General features: G+C 38.6%; 2 pseudogenes; both read right to left on the minus strand.

Annotated features, from left to right (window-relative positions):
* Positions 1–1,278: 1,278 nt before the first annotated feature.
* On the minus strand, positions 1,279–2,411 carry LOC135322962 (olfactory receptor 4S2-like; annotated as a pseudogene).
* A 13,785-nt stretch (positions 2,412–16,196) lies between these two features.
* Positions 16,197–17,129, minus strand: LOC116155470 (olfactory receptor 4C16-like; annotated as a pseudogene).
* Positions 17,130–17,694: the final 565 nt, after the last annotated feature.

A 17,694-nucleotide genomic window follows, 5' to 3' on the forward strand; every position in this document is an offset into this window, starting at 1 on the left:
AAGGGGTGGGTGTGGCTGGTTGTTGCAGACTTCTTGGTGCTGGAATCCTTTGTTCTTCCAGCTGTCCTGGTAGGTCCAGTCACAATCTTCCTATGAACCTCCAGTAAGACAAATGTTTGCAACTTATTTCTATATGAATGGAAAAGTATTATACCTTTAAAGACCAGAGCCTTGAAAATGGGCTATCCTCTGTATTTCAGGGTATAGGCAACAGTCTTTTACAAAAGGTGTGGACAGCATGACTAAGCACAGGGAACAGAGCACAAAAGTTAGAGCTAAAGGAATAGATTCAATATGAAATAGGATTTGTTCTCCTCTGTTACAAGTTCACTTAAGAAATGCATGTTTATTTCTCCAGAGTAAATGTGGATCCACAGCTGGAAATCAGGTTATGTTAGCCGAGCAGTGATAAATGGCTCACTATTTTCAGTGAAGCTGGCTCGTTCAAATATTGGAGGAAATACGGAGGAAATTTCAGCAAATTGACCCTGTTGATTGAGACACAATCATTTATTCATCAAAGATGTCTTTGTTTTTTATTTAGTTTCTCCAGCTTTTCTTGTTAGTGCTTTACATACATAAAGAGTGCTAGCTACAGACAGCAACTAAAGGTGAGAGTCAGTCAGCAGAAGCACATTAATGGGATGCTACAGTTAAAATGGGGATCTTAGAGGTATTTGTTTTTCCAATTTAGTTATCATTCTGGTAAAGAAAATGAGTTGTAGAAAAAGCAAGAACTTTTCCCCAAGCCCAGAGGATGAGAACAGGCCTTTTGTTTTCTAAGCCTGTGTTTCATCTCTTTGAGATTCTGTACATACCTTCCCTGTCTCCCCATTCCAACCAGATGAGGCTGTTTTCACTGTTTTGGAGAACTTACATCAGGATGCCTTAGCTCAGATCCTTGCCACTGTTTCTGTATACTTTCATTCATACAAACTACTTGTATCGAGTGCTCACAGTTCTAAACACCATAAAACAGCCTTAGGTACTTCACAGTAGACTCTCATTCTTTAAAGAAAATGAAAAAAGGGAAAAAGGGCAAGGAGGAAATTGTCATGCTGAGTATGATCATCCTGAAATCCGAGTTTAATAAGATTTCTTTGTCCTAGATATTTCAGAAAATCATCTGATTATGAAGAATTAGAACAACAATAATAATAATGATAAATCATAACATACTTCTGTAGAATGTTTTATTCTCTCATCTGTTCCTTAAAGAAAAAAAAAAAAACCCTGTGAAGTTGTTATTGTTTTCACTGTGCAGAATGGAAAATTTAAGATCATCCACCTTGAATTTCTACTTCTATTTAGCATTAGCCTCCCATAAAACCCTCTTGCTCCACAGTTTTTTCATTGGACTTTTTACTTCTGCATTTCTCAATGTATAAATCAGGGGATTTAACATGGGGGTGATAATGGTGTAAAACACAGCCACCATCTTATCTTCTGAAAAGGTAGTATCAGGGTGCACATACATGAAAGTACAGGGACCAAAAAAAGATGATGACCATGGCGATGTGGGAGCCACAGGTAGAGAGAGCTTTGTGCCTGCCTTCAGCTGACTGGTTTCTCAGGGACACCAGGATGACAGTAAAGGAGATTAACAAGATGACAAAGCTCCCCAGAGTGATGGTATCACTATTGGCTGTCACAACAACACCAACCACATATGTGTCTGTGCAGGCAAGTTTCAGCAGAGGGTGAACATCGCAAAAGTAGTGATCAATCTCATTGGGTCCACAAAAGGGTAATTGAACTATCAGAGCCACTTGGATAATGGAGTGTACGAACCCACCTATCCAGCTCCCCAGCAACATTTTATTGCATCTGTCCCAGTCCATGATGGTCATATAGTGTAAAGGTTTACAGATAGCCACATAATGATCATAGGCCATCACAGTAAGGATGAAGATCTCAGTGCAACCAAAGACATGTCCCCCAAAGAGTTGCAACATGCACCCCACGTAGGAGATAATTTTGCTCTTGGCTAATAGGTCAACGATCATCTTTGGAGCTGTGACTGAAGAATAACAAATGTCCACAAGAAACAAGTAGTTGAGAAAGAAATACATAGGAGAATTGAAAAGATGTCCCACATAAACTGTCAATATGATGAGGAGGTTTCCCAGAAGAATGACAGTCTAGAAGAAAGAAAACACCACGAAACAAACTTCTTCAACCTCTTGGTTCTGAGAAAGAACCCAGAAAACAAATTCAGTTACATTGTTTATTTTTTCCATGGAATTAGTCTGGCAGGCAAAGTTCCCAAAAGGCACTTAAATTACCTGGAAAAAAAAAAAAACATAAGAAGGACCAACAATATTTATTTCTAACTCAAAACAAATGAGTAATTGGAATAGTTAAAAATAGATAAATGTGTACTTACTACTAATTGGCATGTATACCTAAAGAAATTGAAATGCACAAATTCTGATCATCTTATTTCAATATGATAGTCCATTCATTTACATCGAAGTCCAGAGAAACAAAACAAATCCTTTAAGTCACACATCTAACCAAGAGTTTCACCTCCCTTATCTTCCATGAAGGTTCTTTCATCTGTTTCTAACAAATTGCTTTCTTCTAATCTGTCCAAGGCATGTAACCTAAATTTGAATCACCTTTTGAATTTGGGGATATGGTAACATTTATATTTTGAAAATGTTCATCTTATTTTTGACATGGAAATGAAAACATAAGCCCACATTTCCCTTCTGAATATTGCCATGAGCACTCAGGTAGTTAAGATTGGGTGACATTGCAGGTCTTCCTTCTTATTAAACTCTGATCTTTGTGTACATGAATTTTCAGTCCCCTATTTAATGTCAATCTCTCACATTCAAGAGTATTGTGTTGTAGTTTGACACAACATTGTAATATGACTATTAATAAAAAAAATGTTAAAAAATAAAAGAGTGGTGTGTTGTAGTAAAAAGAGAACCAAGATGATACAAATCTGATTCTGAGATGCTGGTGCTGTAACTCTAAGATAAATCATTTAGTTTCATGGAGCGTCTGTTATCCCATTTGCAAAATGAGAAAGTCTTAATTTCACTCTCATCTGTAATATTGACTGTTATTTCTATTATGAAATTAAATCAGTTCTTTCATCTTGGAAAAGCCATGAAACCCTGAAAAGGAGGCAGAGGCAAAAGAAGATAAAGTGACAGAAGAAACTGCTGGAGACACATCAAACCTTGTTTGATTTCAAAGGAAAGGAAGGGAGATCTCACCTTAAACTCAGTGTTTGAGGATTCCCGAGGATTTGCTTTGTCTTGGTAATTTAAATATTTGTCTGTTAGCTAAAATAAATGAATAAATAAAAAGACAAAGGAAAAAAATGATTCTGCACTTAACCTCACCACCACTTCATATTCAAATTTAATGGGTGACTCTTCAGTGGAGGAAATTCAGACACTCTAGTGAGGTCACTGAAATGAATGTGTGGAGAGGGGACTGCGGAATAGTTTTGATTAAAGGGGCTAACAAGTTATTCTTCAAATCAAGCCAAAGATGTAAATGACTCCTTTAGTTCTAGGGTTGCATAGGATGGCACGGTGTCTTCGGTATTATCAGGAATTCTGCCCGCCTAAGGACACATCCCCCAGCGATCTCTCACGTTCAGAGCTTACAGTTCCTAATGGGCTCTGTGCTCTCAGCCGCCCTTTGCAGCGATGTGGCCTGGCATTCCCAGCTTTTGGGAAACTAGATCTGCGTATTAGACTTGTTGGAATGATCGTTACCGGTGTGCCTTCTCTTATACAGTACAAAATAATGATAATGCTGCTGGTGGATGTAACCGGTGTTCCAGGTTCTTGTTGCGTCCTAGAAAGAATTCTGAGACAAGATGTAGTAAAAAAAAACACAGTGAGAATTTGTTAAGGGAAGAGATAATTTATCAAGGGGAGAGTGGGCAGGCTCAGGTGAGTGGCTTCCCCGAGTTTCGTTGGCAAGTTGGTTGCATAGAATGTAAAAATGAATGGGCAGAATATGCCCCCTTCATTAGGAAGGAAAGGGCCGAGGTCATATTCCCTGATTTTCATCCCAACTTCACTTTACTGAAGAGACGAGGGATTTTTGTCCTTATTTAGTCTGGATTGGAAGTGTCATGGCTTCGGTGCGTGATGATACTTCTAATCTGCAAGGCTTATTTTATTGAAATGAGGGCATAATGAGCAAAAGGTCACATTCAGACACTGGAGATTCCTACCTTTTCCTACCTTTCTTCATTGGCCTCTGGGCCACTTATCACCCTCAAAGTTGTGACCACTTATTAACCTAGAGGTTCCTGCTTTTCTTTCTCTTCCCAGGGACCCCTGGTGCTTACATGATGTGTGGTTTCCAGCATTTGGCCTGTGGCCCTTTTTTCTGTCCAATTTCTGCCTTTTGGTCTGTGTTCCCCTTTCTCTGCTCATATCTAGCTATCTGCCTGTTCTAACAACAATAATAATAATGGTGCTAATAGCAGTGGCAATAATAATAATTCAAATTCACACTCAAATACATCTCCCTGCTTTTACATGCTCATCCTCCTTTGGCTTTGGATCAAAAGCAAAAAACAAAACTATTCTCCACTGAGAGAACCCTTCAATTTAAGAGAGCTCAAGACATAGCAGTTTTTGACAACGGTGAATTATGTTACCAGGTTCGCATCCAGGAGAAACTGAGCATTTAAACACAAGCCTGGCAATTGCACCTCCAACGTCTATACATTAAGATTCGAGAGGAACACTTCTTTTTCCCTGAATTAAGACGTGTCTCAAAGAATTCCTTCCTCCATTTCCTGAGCATTTCAAACATGGTAACATCTCACTTTCTTTTAAAATTATTGGCATTTTCTTACTCATAATCCTAAGTGTCCTATCTCATCATCTTGTATGAATGCACTTCATCAACTTAAACCTTTTATTTTCTCCTTATTTCTTAGTATCTTGCAATTATGTTACAAGCATTCAAAATATATAAATTTGATTAAATTACCCTTTCCACAAAACTTTAATATTAGTTTTAGAAGAATAAAAACTCACCAGTATTGTCCACGACCTTAGTTTTGCTTTCTTTTCCTACCTCTCCTGAGATAATTTGGGTGCAACTGTCCAAAATAAAGTTAAGAGTGATGCCTTAAGAATCTCTTTGTAAATAATTAATTTCAGAGTGTCATTGCCCCTAAAAACTCAAAAGTTAGTAGAAGTCATATCTTGTTCCTGGTCTGTCTCTCACCAAGTGAAATCTGCCATTTCACAGTGCCTTTGGCAACAAATACTGTTTTCTATTCTTCTTATGAGGTCATTTTAAAGAGAATGCTACAAAATGTCAAGGACCCTGGGGGAAGCCTTTCCCCCAAAGTCTCCCTCCATAATCAGGGCCACTTCAGAGAATTAAAAATGAGCTTTAATTTCTAGATGTCTTTTCAACTTGTTAAAAAAAATAAAAAACTTTAACTTGCTATATTTAAAAACCAATTAATCTTTGCATTTAGAACCATAGCATTAATCCAAAGCATTGCAGCAAACAGAGATATGTAATTGTCTTATCATTGTTTTTCTTGTTTATTGGAATAATGTGCATATATATTTACATGTATTTAATATAAATTACTTGATATTTAATATAACATATGAATTAAAATTATTTTTGAAGGTATTTTTTTATTTTGAATTGTCCTACTCTTTTGAAATTCCTTTTGATTGGAAAATAGTGGATTCAACAGTACTATTGGGGTTCACTGTTTTTATTTTTAATTGAATCTCTGCAGATTTCTGGAGAAACTGATGGGAAAAAGTTCACTTTCAACCTATACCTGGAATGGATCATAGTGCAGAATTTCATTCTTTTACTGTTTGACTTCAAACCATTAAGGTTGACTTTTGATAATTAATATTTTTTCTTATTCCTTTCCTAATTCTACCCTTTCCTTTCCCCTCATTCTTGCTTTACTTTCTTTCTACTTCCTACTTTCATCTCACCTCCTTCTTCCTTTTTAGTACAATGTCCAAAAAGGAAAATAATATTACTGTTTCATACTTTCTGAGGGCACTTATGAGCTGCCTACTACAGTTGATTTCTTGATCTCGCTGGACCTTTTAATAGAGGCTATATGTTTATTTTCCAAACAATTTGTAAATAGCTAGGAAAGGCAACAATATATTCATTAACACCCCTTTCCCACTGGCCAAAACTCACCTCACAGTGGGCCAATTTCTCTGCAGTCTCTGGCCATGTCACTGGACATTTCCTGCAGTTGTAGGAAAGGACAGAGTCCAAACAGCACCAGGGGCATTCAGAGCAGGAGGGAGTTTGATGCGAAAACACTGAGCATATTTAGGCTCCGATCATGTCATGCAGTAGCTACCACCTCTGAAGCAACAAGGAATCTCTGAGGAGGATTCCAGAAGTGTCCACATAGGTGTGAGCCCAGGTCCTGTCAGGTCATGACCATAAGAGACATGAAGATGGAGAATAGTTTCCAAAGGTCTTTTCACCTGTGGTCTCTCAATGTCATGGGTGAAGTGAAGGCCACTGCTAGGGAATCTCTGGCTACAAGCAAGGCAAGTCCAGGAAAATGGGTGATGCAAAGATGAAGTCCAGTACAGTTAACCCTTGTATCATGTATATCTGTTTATATTTTCTAATGATACAGGATCTTGTGGGAGAGTAAATTACATCACCTTTTTCTATGAAAGGAGAGAGATCAGAAGTACAAGACAAACTTCTTCAAGAAGGTGGTCAAACAGAAACAGACTCACAGACATAGAATACAAACTTGTAGTTGCCAGGGGGGAGGTGGGAAGAGAAAGACTGAGAGTTCAAGATTGGTAGATATTGACAGGTATATATAGAATAGATAAACAAGTTTATACTGTGTAGCACAGGAAATATATATAAGATCTTGTGATAGTTTACAGGGAAAAAGGACATGAAAATGAATATATATATATATTCATGTATAACTGAAAAATTATGTTGTGCACCAGAAATTGACACAACATTGTAAACCGATTATAGCTCAATTTAAAAAAAAAAAACAGAAAAAGTAAGGTGTTCATTTCTAATTACTTCAGGGGACTTACGTGGGGTGAGAAAATCAAGCCGTGTTCCCCACTGCGGCAGCTGTTCTCAGAGATGTAACTGATAGTCATCATCTTACTCCTCCAACCACTTCAGCTTGATCTCTCTCACACTCAGCTATTAGCTCTCTGTTTCTTAACTTTGCAAATGATAATTTGCTTCATCCAAAAGTGACTCAACTCTCTCTTGCTTGGTCCATGCCAGCAGATTCTGCTGAAAATTGTATCCAGTCCCCACACATCAATCCTCCATGATTTAGAGTAGCACCCCAATGTACAGGCTGTTATCTCCAAATTTAAACACCCATGAAATTCTCTGTCTCTTTCCTAGGGGTAAGAGATTGGATAGAATACATTTGTTTAAATTTAAATTAAATTAAATTTTTATTTATTGAAGAACAGTCAATTACAGTGGAACACATTTCTTTTTTATGGAGGAAGACTCTATCTCTCAGACCACAGGTCTCCTCAGAACTCTATGTATGTCCCGTGAAACTTTCGTGTTTATCTTCCACTTTCTGCCTTGTGTATGTAAGGTATCTATTGCTATGTGTTGGCAAACATCACTAAGCCAAAACATTAGTGGCTTAAAACCACAGAATTTAATCAAAAATTATTAGTTTCAAATTACAAAACCAAAACTTATAGGCTTAAAGTAAAAACCCTTTATTCAATTATGGTTCTGCAGTTTGGGTTGGATTCAGCTGGGTGGTTCTTCTATTGGTTTTACCTGGCCACGCTCTGATAGTTTGGATGGAGCAGATGCCTCCAAGACAGCCTCATTCACTGGCAATTAGCTTAGGTACCTGAGTTATCTCTCTGTTCTCCAGCAGCGTGTATTGAGCTCCATAAGCCCAGGGTTGTTTCAGGACAGTGGTTGTTTTACAAAGGCTAAGTCTTTCGGGCCTCTCAAGGCAAGCTTCAGGATTTGCACATCACCTTTACCACATTCTACTCCTGTGGTTAAAATGTTAAATGTGATATTGCTACCGAACCTTTGAATCAGGTTCTGAGTGTCCTCCTGCCCCTGTTGTTCAAGGCAGTAGACTGAGACTGGGTTCAGTTAAGAAGCAAAGAAAAGCTTTAGTCTTTGCTTAAAGGACAGAGGAGTGAGCTAGTATTCTAGCGCATAAGCGCTGCAGGATGGACAGGCTGAGGGAGGGGTTCTCGTCGGCGGGGCGGGCAGGGGGCGGAGCCGTCGCAGGGCCTTTGCAGCTGCGCAGTTCGAGGCTCCAGACCGCAGGGCCCGGCGCAGCGTCTCTGCACACGGCCCGCGGCGCCATCTGGAATTGCAGCGTCATGCTCGGCGCTCCTGGGCGCTGCCCACCAGGCTGAGGAGCCGGGGCAGCAGTTTCACACCAGGAGCCCTGCTCTGAGGTGCCGGGTGGAGACCTCTGCATGCAACACCACAGGAACAAGTGAAACCAGACATGGCACAAAGGAAAAGAAAGAGGTTAGACTTTATTTTATTACCCAGATTCTATTTTTGCTTCCCGGGAATCGTTAATGGGCCGTTACTGGGCTTTGCCGATGACAGATCCCTCCTTTGTCCTGCTCCACATTCTTGTGGGGTGTTAGGGTCGGGGTGGGGCACAGGTTCATCTCCTGTGACTGCTTCCTGGTGATTTGGGGCATCATCATGACCCCAGGCGGTGGAGGGGAACTCCCCCCAGCTGCCTATGATATATGGTTGGTCGTCACCAGACTTCAGCCTAATTGTTCGTGTTAACTGAGCAGCCCGTGTTTGTCTAAGCTTCAGGAGGCAAAGGACACCAGGCACTTTCAGATGCACGGGGAAGTGAAAGCGTCTAGGCCTTCTGCCTGTAGGCGAGTGTGCCCTGTCGTTGCGGCTCACTGCCGGGGCCTGACCCTCCCTGGTCACACTTTTGTTGTTTTTCAGAAGAGAAGCTTCCTGTGAGAGAGAGGGTCACACGCGTAGTCACGGGGTCTGCTGCCCCAGGTTGTCTCTCTGGAGGTTGGTACTCAGGGGCCATCCTCACTCCAGTGTTATGTCCTCATGGAGTGACCCCTTGCAGCTTCGGGCAGAATGGGTGGCTAGGATGCCCTAGTGGAGTTTGTTCCACTTAAGAGTGAGGTGATTCTGCAGGCTTGTCTTCCAGGTGTTTAGGTGCCCCCAGTCTCCTGGCTGGAGGGGGTGCAGGGCCAGGTTATTTGCGCAGCACTAGCTCATCATATCCCGTGAGGGCTTTTCTGGTTTCTCCTGCCTGGAGAGCAAACTTGAGTTGTGTCATTTCAAGGGGCTTAAGGTGTCTCTTCTTTACAGGCTTGGGGAATGGGTCTACTATATATGATTTCAAATGCCTTTAATTTTAACTTATTCCTTGGGGCTAACCACACGCACAGTCAGGCAATTGGAAGACACAATCCAATTTCCTTGGTTTTGCTGACGTAGCTTGGCTAAGGCTAGTTTCAAGGCCTGATTGGTTCTGTCTATTTTCCAGGGTGAATGGCATCTCTAGGCTGAGAGCAAGATCTAGTTTATGCCTAGGGTACCGGTTATCCCTTCATCACTTGAGGCACACATGCTGGACCATTATCACTTTGTATGGATCCCAGGAGCCCAAGCCTGAGGATTATTTCTTATAGTAACACCTGAGCGACTTCAGCTGTCATTTCAGTTATTTATTTATTTATTTTTTTTGGAGGGCGATGCTTCTGTCTATCCAGAAAATGAGTCTATTAGCACCAAGACACCAAGAGATACCTGACATTGCTCAGTACTAGCATGACAGTAAAGTCAATCTGACAATCTTCTCCACGATGTGTCCCCCTGGTCTGAATGGGCCTTATCTGGGGAGGACTCTTGGGGGTCTGGTGCTGGGGTTGTGTATTGTGCAGGTAGGGCATGTCTCAATTATCTGACTGATTATGCTTTTCATGCCAAGGTTTACCATGATCTCAGCTAACCAATTATATTGGACTTGGGATCAGAATGTCATCTACATACTGGAGAGGGGTTCCCAACTCCACATGTAGATATTTGAGGTCTTTAGCTAAAGTTTGCCCTAAAATTGTGGGGAAATTTTTGCAGTCTTGGGGTAGAACTGGCCAGCAGTGTTATTTTTGTGCATGTTCAGGTTCTGACACTCTAAAACAAACATTTCTTGTGACTCTGAGGCTAACAGAATACAGAAGGAGGTATCTTTTAAATCTAATGCAGAATACAGGTCCATGTGGACTGTAGAGAGGCCAGCAGGGTATAGGGATTAGGGACTACTGGATGTATATACTCGGTGGCTTCAGTGACTGTCCTGAGGTCTTGTCCCAGTCAGTATTCCCCATTGGGTTTCTTTATGGGGACAGTGGTGATATTACACCCTGATTGTCGTGATCTACTAAGGTCCTGGCCAATTAGGTCTTGCATCACAGGGACAATGCCCCACAAATTCTTCCCTATGGAGAGGGTACTGTTTTCTATTGGGCCATGTATGTCCAATTTTAGGCATGCTATCACTGGACTGGCTCCCACAGCTCAGTCTACTCATCTCTGGGCCCAAACCTTGAGGTTTACTCCAAGGAAGTTTTTCCTCAACCATTAACATTATCATCTTGTGCCCTTCATTTAAGGGGATGTCAGTCTCCACTTTGTTTCTTATTAGGAGGATAGTAGCCCCCAATTTATATAAGACATCTCTTCCTAGCAGGGGTATAGGGCATTCTGGGGCATGCAGGAAGAAGTGGGTGGGTGGGCGGGCAAGTGTTCATCCAACTTATGTTCTAATGGCTCTATGAATGCCTGTTCTTGGGCCTTCCCTAATACCCCTATGATTTTACAACTCTTGTGACTGACTTTGCCAGATCTGGTGCTCAGAACTGGCTAAGTGGCACTGATGTTGACTAAATTTGACAGGCTTTTCCCTATGTCCAATGTTAGCTGGTGCTCCTGAGGGGGCACTGGAGTGCCAGCTCAGGACTCCTCTGGCTCTCTCATTCTTTTATTTGTTTGGAATTTCTGCCTTCAAGGATAGTGGATGGGATCTGCTATTTCTTTCCCTTTTTGGGAGCGGTAAGGGCATCATCTCAGTGTCCTTCTTGTTTACGTATGGCACACTGATTGGGTCCTGGTTTTCTTGCCTTAGTAGCCCTCAGTGGGGTCTGGAGTTGAGAGTCTCCATGGATGGTTAGTCCAGATTCCTGTGCTGCCCTGTTGACATTGGAGGGCAACAGCCAGTGTGGGCTTGAAGAAGGGCTACAGACCAATTGCTAGAGACTCTGAAACTTAATATAGTAAAGTTAATATATTTTGCATTGAAGTTTCCATTGGGGATCCTTCCTAAGTGAGATTATAGTAGTCCATAGTTACATGCTATAATCCATCTTTTTTTTTTTTTTTGCATGAATCAGACCAATTAATTAAATAGCATTATTATGGGAAATTTGAATCCTTCATATCTTTTATGATTGCTTTTATCTTTGAAATTCCTTTTAAAATGATTTGCTTCTGATTTTCTATTTTATCCGTGATATAGGGGCGCTTATTGGAAAGTAATCAACATGAAGTTTTTTCCAGGTGCTAAGTATCCATATATTCCAATGATATATTTGAAGAATAGGGAAATAATTACAGGATATATTCATTGACACATCAAACCTTCTCTGAGGCAGATTTGCACCAAAACTTAATTTACAACGTGGCCTTTATAAGCTTTTACTTTAATTGGAAGATTGTAATAGTATTTTAGGTCTTCTTGTAACAGTGATGGATCAGATATTATATCCAGTATTTCTCAAGAAGTTTGAGTAGTCCCCTTTTCCCAACACATAGTTCCTCAGGCAGATTGATTCCTCGTCAGTCTCTCCTCTCTCCCAGGAAACTTATCTACCTCCAGGAATTTGTTATAACACACAAGCTTGTCCAGACTCCAAGGATATGCCTGCCAAAGGCTATTGCCAAAGTGCTGAACCCCAAGTTCCCACTCAAAACTCAGAGTGTCCTTACCAGAATTAAGCTCTTCCTAGCACTCAGATCTAACACTTTCAAGGTTCATTCCTCCAAAATGTTCTCCCAGCTCACACAAGTTCATATTTGTGTAGTCCTGCAAATACTTTTGGGATGCAGGTTATTTCCTTTCACATTCAGAGCTTCCTTTGCATTATGCTGATCTTTGAGTCATTTATTGGTCTGGAGATAATGAAGATTATGCCATCTAATTTTGAAAAGCAAACATCAATCTTTTGAGGATCCTGTTTCAGGTGAATTTCTTGTGTATCCTCCAGTCAAAGGGACACTATTATTTTGGAGCATGGGTAAGGGAATGACTCTCTCAGCCCAAAGGCTCAGAGAAGTGGAAGGTCCAAGATCTCAGGTTTTTACACCCTGAGGCACCTCAGTCAATGGGACTCCAGCAGCATGTAGGACATTTGTTCCCACTGGGCACCACTGTGCTCTGCACTTGGCTGCTGAAGCAGATGTCCATGGTGTTGCTCACAGGCCACTATTTCCAGATTAGAAACAAGTGGCCTTTTCTCATGCTACATGCTATTTGTTTCCCAATAATAAAATTTCTGAATCTTCCTGTATGAATTGTATAAATTAAATTATATAGCATAATGTTGATTATTTGAAATCTTAATCATGATAATTAGGAATTAAAAGTCACTCATGTATTGATTTTAATAGAATCAATTTGTGGGAAGGAAATTTTTATGATAGCTTCTATATGGTCTTTTATTCTGTAGAAATGATCACTAGATTTAGCATTTGTTTATTTTTAACAGCTTTATTGGTATATAATTTACATACAATGTAATTCACTCATTTAAAGTATAATATTTAATGGTGTTTTAGTATACATCAACATTATTTAATTTTGCAACATTATTGTCACCCCCAAAAGAAAGTCCCTACCCATTAGCAGTCACTCATTTTTCCTTTACACCACCATCACCAGCTACCTTAACCAATCTATATAGATTTTCTTTTCTGGACATTTCGTGTAAAAGGAATCACCTACTTTTTCCACTTAGCATAATGTTCCTAAAGTTTCATCCCTGTTGTGTTAAGAATCAGTACTTCTTTCCTTTTTATCACAAGTAAGATTTCATTGTATGGATATGACATTTATCCATTCATCGGTTGATTGATGTATGGATTGTTTCTCCATTTTGGCTATTATGAACAATGTTGCTATGAACATTGATGTGCAGGTATTTTTGTGAATATATACTTTCCTTTCTCTTGGGTAAATATCTCTTGGGTAAAGTGGACATGCAGGGTCATTGGTCATTATATTTTTATCCATTTGAGAAGCTGCCAAACCTTTTTCCAAAGTGACTGCATCATTTTACATTACCCCCAGCAATATAGAAAACTCCACTTTCTTTACATCTTCACCAACACTTATGATTGTCTGTAATTTTTTATTCTAGACATCCTAGTGGGTACAAGGTAGTATCTCATTATGGCTTACATTTACATTTCCTAATGAGTAAAGATGTTGACATCTTTTAATGTAGTTTTGGCCATTTGTATGTATTCTGTGGACATATGTTTATTCATATATTTTGCCAAATTTTTGATCAGGTTATCATCTTTTTATTATTAAGTGGTAGGAATTCTTTATATAGTCTGGAGACAAGTTCCTTATTAGGTATATGATTTGCAGTTATTTTCTCCAAAACTGTGGGATGGCTTTTTACTTTGTTGATAGCACAAATTTCAGCACAAAATTTTTCATTTTGATGAAGTCCAGTGTAACTATTAAAAGTTGTTATCATGTACCAATTTAAACATAGCTATACATATTTTATTCATGGGAATGAAATTCTTAATGACACTTGCTGTTCTGTTTTTTTTTTTTTTTTCCTATAGAAATGATCACTAGATTTGATAAACATTTTTATTGGGACTTAGAGATAGTAATTTTATTTTGTATTACTTTTTCTGGGATAGATTTTACATACAATGTAATACAGAGATTTTAAGCATATGATTGATATTTATATTCATCAATATTGATAAATTCATATATTCATGTAACCATCAACAAATTCAAGATCCAGAATACTTTCACTAACCCTGAAAGTTCTGCCATCCCAATATTCAGTCAATCCCCCAAGATGCAACCACAGCTCTTGTGTGTGTCACTGTTCAGTTTTGCCTGTTCTAGAACTGCATACAAATTGAATCACAGCACTTACTAATTTGTATAGTCTGTTTCTGAGAGTAATCATGTTGATGTGTTATCATTAGTCCACTACTTTTCTTTGCTGAAGATTATCCTATTATATCTAGTCTGACAACTTCTGTCTTTTAATGTCATGTATTTTCATTTAATGCAATTGTTAAAATTTTTGGATTTAAAATCATCTTATTGCAGTTTACATTTTCTTTGTCCCCTTTATGACTTATTTTCTTTCTTTCCTGTGTTCTTTTAAGCTGAGTAGATGATTTTTGTTTAGTATTAAATTTTATCTTCTCTATTGACATTTTTTAAAACTTTATATTTTTAGAGCAGTTTTAGGTTCACAGCAAAATTTAACAGAAGATATAGAGGTATCCCATGTACCCCCTGTCCCACTCATGCATTGCCTTCTCCATTGTTAATGTCCCACAGGAGTGGTACATTTGTTCAATTGATAAAGCTACCCTGGCACTTCATTATCACTGGAAGTCCAGAGTTTACATTAGAGTTCACTCTTGGAGTCGTATGTCATACAGATACAGACAAATATATAATGGCATGCATCCACCATTGCAGTACCACACAGAGTAGTTTCATGGTTTTAGAAGTCCTTTGTTCTCCACCTATGGATTCTTCCTTCCACTTTAACTCTTGGCAAAAACTGAACTTTCTGCTGTCTCCATAGTTTTGTCGTTTGCAGAATGTTACATAATTGCAATCATACCGTATGTAACCTTTTCAGATTGGCTTCTTTGACTTAATAACATGCGTCTAAGTTTTCATCATGTTTTTTTATGGCTTGATAGCTCATTTCTTTTTAGCACTGAATAATATTCATATGGATATACCAGTTTATCTATTCACCCACTAAAGGATATCTTGATTATTTCTAAGTTTCAGAAATTAAGAATAAAGCTGTTATAAATGTGAGTGCAGATTTTTATGTGGACATAAGATTTCAACTTCTTTTGGTAAATACCAAGAAGTGTGACTGCTGAATGGAGTTTATAATTCATATTCATCATATAAATATTAGTGTTTCAAAGCATAAGATACTCCTCTATTTCATTATTTGTTTTAATCTATCAATATGTTAATATTCATCAACGTCAACTGCTTACAGTCTCTACTTCTGGACCATATCAATATATCACCCTTAATTTGGGACATCAGTTTTACAGTTACAATAAATCAACATTGAAACAAAATACTAACATTTGTATAATTCAAGAGAAAATATATACCTCCTAAATTTAGAAGGAGTCAAATTAGAAACATACATTTTCCCAAAGGAATATCATTATAAGTATAAACTCAGTAGTCAAAGCCTTCCTATGGTCAAAGAAGTTCTTCAAAGGTGGACTTTTATCTCCATATTCTGTAGCTGTTAGAAGGATCTCAGTAAACACATGGTAGGAATTCAAAGTATAACACCAAGAAATGAAAGGGAGACTATCTAGATTTTATACTATTCTTACTATTCTTTATAACATTACAATTCTGTATTATTTGAATCTAGTGCTTTCTGCTGAGTCAGGAAGAGCCACCAAGTTGAAGGTCTATGATGAGGCAGATGTGACTAAAATATTTAATAAAACCATTTAAAAGAGGGAAAGTCTGCCAGGCTGTGGATATGAGCATTTAAATGTATAACTATACACAGAGGAGACCAGAAGTTAGAATGAAGGAGGGCATGGAAAATATTAAATCAATAGCACTGTAATATTAGGCAGGCAACAGAGGCAGAAACAAAGCAGTGGAAAACATCTGTGGCAATGGACCTTGTATACGTGTTTACAGCTGGTGCTGTCTCATCTTGTACATAACACTGACTGAACACTAATCAGTGTATGTGTTTACTATGCTTATTTTCCTGAATTAAACTAATGCTAATGCCCTATGACAGGATTACATTAATGCCACAATAAGAGATAATATTCTCTAGGGGCTTCTTCTAGATCAATCTAAACTATGAAGCTTCCATTTATCTTTTGTCATCTGAGATCAACTTCTTTCTCCATAACATCCTCATGGCATTTTTTGCTTCTGCATTCCTTAGTGTATAAATCAAAGGGTAAAGAAAAGGTGCCCCAATTGTATAAAACACAGCTATCATCTTATCCATGGGGAAGGTGGTTGCAGGGCATGTGTATATAAATATATAAGGACCAAAGAACAGGATGACCATGATGATGTGGGAGATGCAGGTGGAGAGGGCTTTTCTCCTCCCGTCAGCACTGTGGTTTCTCAGAGAATGCAGGATAACAACATAGGAGACCATCAGCACAAAAAAGCTCCCTGTGCATATGGCCCCAATGTTGGACACCAGGAGTAGGTTGGTCACATAGGTGTCTGTACAGGCAAACTTTAACAAAGGCTGCAGGTCACAAAAATAATGATCAATCACATTGGGACCACAGAAAGGCAAACTTAAGGACAGAAAAATCTGAGCTGAAGAATGCACACAGGCCCCCACCCAGGCCAGGGCCATCAGCCCACCACAGACTCAATGGCTCATGTTGGTCATGTAGTGAAGGGGCTTACAGACAGCCACATAGCAGTCAATGGCCATGAGGATAAGAATGAAGATCTCCAGGCAGCCAAAGAAATGGGATGAAAAGTCTTGAATCATGCACTCACTGAAAGAGATTGTGGTCTTCTTCAAAAGGGCATCCACAATCATTCTAGGGGCTGTGGAAGTAGAGAAGCAGATATCAGATAAGGATAAGTGGAAAAGGAAGAGGTACATTGGACTCCCAAGTGCTTGGCTGGTCTTGATAGTAGTAATAATCAGAAAGTTACCCAACAGTGTCCCCAGATATAAAAGCAAGAAAGTGACAAATACTATTTTCTTCCTTCCAGGATTCTGGGTCATCCCAAGCAGAATAAACTCTGTCACATTATTCTTCAACTTCATGATTTCATGAATGAGAAGATGGGATGAGTGTAAAATGGATTATCTGAAAAAGTAAAGAAATTAATATATGGTGTGTTATTTGATATTATGGAATATTTTAAGTAAAAATAAGTACTGCTTATCAGGGATGTTCCAGCTGGAGTTTCCTAATAATGTATATTATATGTTGGTTTCTTAGTAATAACATTTTGTTTTCAATTTGCAATGATGACTTCATAGGATCATTATGAGTCTCATATAAGCTTGTGAATGTTAAACTTTCCTATAAAATTCTTCAAATATAATACCTTGATAGATTTGATGTGATTCTGACTAAATTTATGAATATATAGTTAATATATAGACTCCATTTTGTTACTTCCTTTGTTATTTTTGGCCATATTTAATATGGCTTTGATTTGCATGTTTGACATTGTGTATTACTCATAATTACAGATATATTTGACTGCCCTTGGTGGTTTATGATATAAATATAAAGTCATACAGCACACTTAACATCTTAAAGAATATCATATTTGCCCATGCATTTCTACTTCTCATATTTGTTATACATATTTATAAAAAG

The sequence above is a fragment of the Camelus dromedarius genome, chromosome 15, assembly GCF_036321535.1.
Source record: "Camelus dromedarius isolate mCamDro1 chromosome 15, mCamDro1.pat, whole genome shotgun sequence".
Classification (NCBI taxonomy): domain Eukaryota; kingdom Metazoa; phylum Chordata; class Mammalia; order Artiodactyla; family Camelidae; genus Camelus; species Camelus dromedarius.